Genomic DNA, 6142 nt, shown 5'->3' with positions numbered 1-6142 from the left:
CTAACAAGAAGTGAAGGTCTACTGCACCAATGTCAATGCAAGGCTAAACACATTCAAGTAAATTTAGATCTATTTTTACAGAGGGGGAAGGAGTCACAGAATGTTAAAGCAAATGAGAAGCAGACATACAATACATGAATTCAATCATGTGTGCAAAACTTTGAGCAAAGTTATGAGTTCACCCTCTTGGGGGCTCTTTAGATTTTACCAGAGGTCACAGGACTGTCTATAGAAATTAGACTTCCAGATCACATGGGTCACGCAATTAATGTTTGATCACACTGCAGAGTAACCCTGGAGGGCTAACACAGGCAAGTAAGACAAATGACAGAGAGAGAGAGGTTGCTTACTTCTTTCATACATTAATGTCTTACTTTGACCTTATCCAACACAAGAACTCCTCTTAACGTACTTTGATGAAATTAGCAATACCCTAATCCCTAAACGTGCATCTTTGTAACCCAAAACCCAAAACAGAATCCTATACCTACATCTCAAGGGTCTGGCTGGCGTATTTTGTTTCCCTTATTGCTAACATCCTGTGTGTCAAGTGTCAAACAGTCTGTCTGGTGAACGGCAAATAGCACTTTTCCTCCCCATGGTAGACTTCCATTGTCCTCTAAACACACAGCAACCCAGCTCGAGACATGCATGGATGTCAGCAAAACCTATATACACATTGCATTGGGAGAGGTTTTCAAACTTTGTTAAGTAACCTTCCTAGTAATGTGTTTTGGACTGTAAAGAACATGGGCAATCAAGTCAACAGAACCAATAGTGACCGTCCAACTACCATTCACCAGAGAGATACCTGGCTCTGAATATTTGATAATTCGCAGATGCTTTTATCCAAAGTGACTTACAGTGAATTAAAATGTTGTTGAGGAGCAGATAGGGGTTAGCCATCTTGCTGAGGCTTGAGTACAGGTGGGGTGTGGACTTTGGGCCCAGTGGTGTCTTGCGTGTCACAATGAGTCATGACCTTTCCTGCGTGTCAGCGGTCCCACGGAGGGGCAGATCCTATTGCAAACGGCCAGATGCAGTTCAAACATACACAGCATGCATCCCCCTGCCCGCGCTATGGTCCCTCTAAACCTCTGTAACTCAAACGAAAACTCATCCTGGTACCGGTTGGCCTCCAGGCTTAAAGTTGAGTTATCTTGGAGTTAATGTTATAGGGAGAGCACTCGGTACCCTGAGGCCGTGGCCCTCCACATTCAAAGGGAGGAGCGTGGTGGTTGAAGCATAATAGAGGGGTTTCCAGAGGTTCCAGGGTTTGAGTGGGGCGGGTGTCATGTTACCTCTTCATCAGAAGCCCTTCCATTGGTGCGAGACTATTGACATCATCAATACCAGACCACTAATGGCTTCCCTCTGCTGCTCCTTCTGCTGCGGCTAAGTGTGTGTGTTTGTGTGCATATTTGTGAGTATGCGTGTGTTTGTGTGTGTGTGTGTGTGATGCCTGTGCACAATGTGTGTGTCATGTGTGTCCTTGGATGTGTGCCTAAAATCAAAAGATAGACTAAATCAAAATCCTGTCTATTTAATATATTTTAAAAAATGTAAAAATCATCCCAGCTGGTATTCAATGACCCGCTCTGCATTAAGTTGATAGCTACTCCCTCCCTCATGATGCATTGAAACATCCCACCCCTTTGTGTGCTTGTGTGCGTGTGTGTTTGTGTGTGTGTGTGTGTGTGTGTGCATGTGTGTTTGTGTGTTCTCTTGTAGCATACTTCTATTATCTATCTATTCTATATTTCGCTTTGTTCAAATGGTGTGCTTGTGAGCTTGTTGCCGGTTTACTGTTAACAAGGGGAAAGGATGGAGAGAATATCCTGCAGCGAGGGGAAGGAGGAGACCGACAGAGGTGGAGATGGTGTGGAATACAGCATGTGTGTGTGACCCCCTGGAGGTCCACTGCCTCCACTGCCAATAACTGACCCACATAGCCCACCTGCACCTGGTGTGTGTGTGTGTGTGTGTGTGTGTGTGTGTGTGTGTGTGTGTGTGTGTGTGTGTGTGTGTGTGTGTGTGTGTGTGTGTGTGTGTGTGTGTGTGTGTGTGTGTGTGTGTGTGTGTTAGTGTACGTGAGGAGAAATAAGAAATACAACCATGTAATGTATTTGGATTTTGTTTGTGTGTTTGTTTGTTTGTGTGTTTGTGTTTCCTTCCTGCCTTCTCTCTCTATTCTCTTTTTTTTCCCAGCCTGTGTTTGCATCCTATTTCCATGTTAACAAACAGGGCTGCAGCTGCCTGGAAAGGTCTTGTGAAGTATAGAGGTAGAAGCTGTATCCACATGTAGCGCTGTGTGTGTGTGTGTGTGTGTGTGTGTGTGTGTGTGTGTGTGTGTGTGTGTGTGTGTGTGTGTGTGTGTGTGTGTGTGTGTGTGTGTGTGTGTGTGTGTGTGTGTGTGTGTGTGTGTGTGCGTAGGTGTATGTGTGTGTGTGTGTGTGTGTGCGTGTGTGTGTGTGTGTGTGTTTGGGTCAAGACAATGGCAAGTGGGCGTTGGGCTGTTTTGAATCTGGGATCGGGAGGTCAACAACGTGTTTTATCTCCACCTGCACCTGGCCACACCCTTTGTCTCTCTCTTTCACACACACACAAACACACACACACACACACACACACACACACACACACACACACACACACACACACACACACACACACACACACACACACACACACACACACACACACACACACACACACACACACACACACACACACACACACACACACACACACCTGTTATTATTGTTCTCTGGGCGTTCAGTCTCTAATTATCTTTGCACCCCCCTCCCCTCAATGTCTGACTCTTTCAATGTTTACCACTGTTTATCCCCCCTCCAACTCTGTGTTCTGTCTGATGTGAGGCTCTCTCTGCCTCCTCCAGGTTATCTGCCCCACATCTGGCATAGCTAGGCTGAGGCCACAAACAAAGCAATATGACGACTTAGAACAAAGAAAACAACAGGAGGAAAGAAAGTAAATAGTTTTGTGCAGGATGAAGATACATTTTGAATTTGTAAAGGACCTTCAACATCCATCCCAGATAATATAACAGGAATAAATAAAGACAGTTATGAACAGAGTGTATAAAAGGCAATGTGAATAAAAGACTTGGAGGCAGAAAGACGTAGGGTTACTGCTGACTCGCGAGCAAAAGTTTCTTCACGTAAATAATTTAAACACAAATCATCTCTCCCACGCAGCCACACAGACATCAACACAAATATCCACAAACAACCACACAACTCAAATGTAGACACACAATAATAGAATGGACACAACAATAGAATGGACACTTCAACAATCCTCAATCGAGACAGAATTATCCACACGTTTAGTGATGGATACATCATGACACACTGAAATGCTATTAATAATGCAGCCTTTCGTCATACACACAAAGACACACACAGACTGATGCACATGAGGTGTGTGATTACAATGGGCATCTGTGTGTGCAGCCCCCACATGCAGCCTGGCAGACGACTCTGACTCATTCACGCCACATACACATTCCTCGCTGGTTTGGATGTTCTTTTTGTGTTGTCAAACTGTATGGACATTGCAAGAGATGGCTTGTGTGTGTGTGTGTTTGTGTGTGTTTGTGTGTGTGTGTTTGTTTGGTGTGTGCTGCTACCTAGCAGTTGAATGGGGCCAACTCTCCTTTCTGACATTTGCAGCCACCATTCTGCCAGACACTCTCTTTCTCTTCCCCCCCGGTCTTTCTGTCTCCTTTGCACAATGTCTATATTCTCTTTGTTTCTATCATACACACTCAAATGAACACGGATAGGCAATAAACTTATGGTTCACTTCAATGACTTAAAAACCATAGACAGGTAGATGCACAAGCAAACCTCTGTGATGGTAATTATAAATAAATACTCAAGGCACCAAAGGTTCTTGAATCACAAATTCATGTAACCTAGGCCAGGCTTTAGTTACTACATGAACGCAAATTCAAGATTAGAACGTTTTTCGGTGTGTGTGTGTGTGTGTGTGTGTGTGTGTGTGTGTGTGTGTGTGTGTGTGTGTGTGTGTGTGTGTGTGTGTGTGTGTGTGTGTGTGTGTGTGTGTGAGTGTTTAGGTATGGATGTGTGGGGGTGGACATGAATTTCTGTCAGAGGAAGTCTGTGGTTAGGCCGTTCCTCCATATTTTCCCTTCCACACACACACAGGCGCACACAAACACATGCATGAACACATTTCTCTGTCCCGTCAAGCATGGCTTTCTTGTTACAAAAGTGTCACGCAGACACTGACACAGGCCATCTCTTTCTTTGTAGTTTTCTCTATATGTCTATATGTCCCTCTCTTACTCTCTGAAGTGCAAGCACACACACACACTCACGCACACACACACACACACACACACTCTCTGAGCACACACAAAAGCCATATTCTCTTGGGGTGCGGCTTCCCCCAGCAGGCCCGGTGCACTGTGGGTAGTTGTGGTGAAAGAGTTCCCTGTGATAGGCTGTCCAAAAATAGCCAGGGGAAAAATGCAGTAGTGTGGAACTTGCCTTGTATCGCACAGAAAAATGCTCTTAACCGTATGCCTGAGCAATGTATGTTTAAACCGTTATCCTATATGCTCAAATGCCTTTAAACAGAAATCTCTTCCAAAATACCTCTCTTCCATTTTCCCTTCCACTCAGCCACACAACTCCATTACATTGGAATACATTATCATTTGAGATGAATATTGATTTCTTTGCAATCATCTGACAAACAAATCCCACTCAGTTGGATTTTATTATCATTATCTGTTTGTTTGTCATGCTACATGAAATGTGAGGTCCGCACAGGAGTAATGGTTACAAGATCTACACATTAATGACACCAATTTGAACCTTAAACGTTAACTGATCCGAACCTGGTTCCAATAACCAAACAAGGAGCAACATAGAGAGAACTGCGTGCAGATTTGTATTGGCATGGAGCCATTTCCAGATCTTAACCAAGAGGGATCCAGAAAAAATGCAGGGCCTGTCGTCATCTAGTCTGCCCTCGCTCTCTGTAGATTATTCATGTTGCTCAATTCAAATGAGCAACTCTCTCTCTCCCGCTCTGACTCGCTCCATATTTAGCTCTTGCTCTCTCTTGTTTATCTATCAAATTTAAATATGCTTTATTAGCATGGAAGTTAATGGTTCAATGTGTTGCGAAAGCAATAGTAAAAAATAAAAAAAAATATGGATTAATGTTATGAACAATAACAAAGATATGTAAATACAGACAACAATGTACATCTATCTAACACACAAACACACACACACACACACACACACACACACACACACACACACACACACACACACACACACACACACACACACACACACACACACACACACACACACACACACACACACACACACACACACACACAAAGACAAATATACAACCACGGTCTATAGCATTACAGTCTTCAGTCAAGGCCTTCAGCATAACATTTTGTGTAGGGGCTAATATAGTCAATGCATTTCAGTGAGTCAGATATTTGCACTGTAGTCTATCTGGTGTTTGCCTTGAATGCTGGTTTTAAGGAGATTTGGTTGGGTATGATAGCCACATTGTTAAGATTTTGGACTTGTTGAGCTTAAGTTGCATGCACATACCTATGTCTAGCGCTGTGAATAGTCAAAAGTCCCCATCTACAAACCCATCTACAAAAATTACCTCAAATCTCCAACTCCCCTCATTTGACCCACTCTTCTTATGAACATAGGAAAGCTGTCCTTTAGCAGTTACATTTCTCTGATATTTTAGGAGGGAGGAGGAATTAAACACAGTGCTCTCGTTATCACCCAAAAAACTAGCTCTGAATCCAGGGGGGCTATATGAAGAGGCCACATCCCTTCCCATGAGAATGCTATGATAGGCTTGTATAGTTCTACCGACTCTGGTTCATGACCCAAAGTCACATTGCTGTTTGTCATGGCTTGCTCTACTTGTGAGATTATACTGGAGAAATTAAATAAGACACTCGTGATGAGTAGAAAGGCCGTTTTTTTTTATAAAGGTTTTACTCTTTCCCCACGGGGGCCACGCAAATATTACATGTATCGTATCGTATTGCTATTTGTTGGCCGTGATATTTAGGAACAGGGATCAACTGTGTTGC

Source organism: Gadus macrocephalus, chromosome 9, assembly GCF_031168955.1.
Source record: "Gadus macrocephalus chromosome 9, ASM3116895v1".
Taxonomy (NCBI): domain Eukaryota; kingdom Metazoa; phylum Chordata; class Actinopteri; order Gadiformes; family Gadidae; genus Gadus; species Gadus macrocephalus.
Note: the sequence above shows the minus strand (reverse complement) of the source record.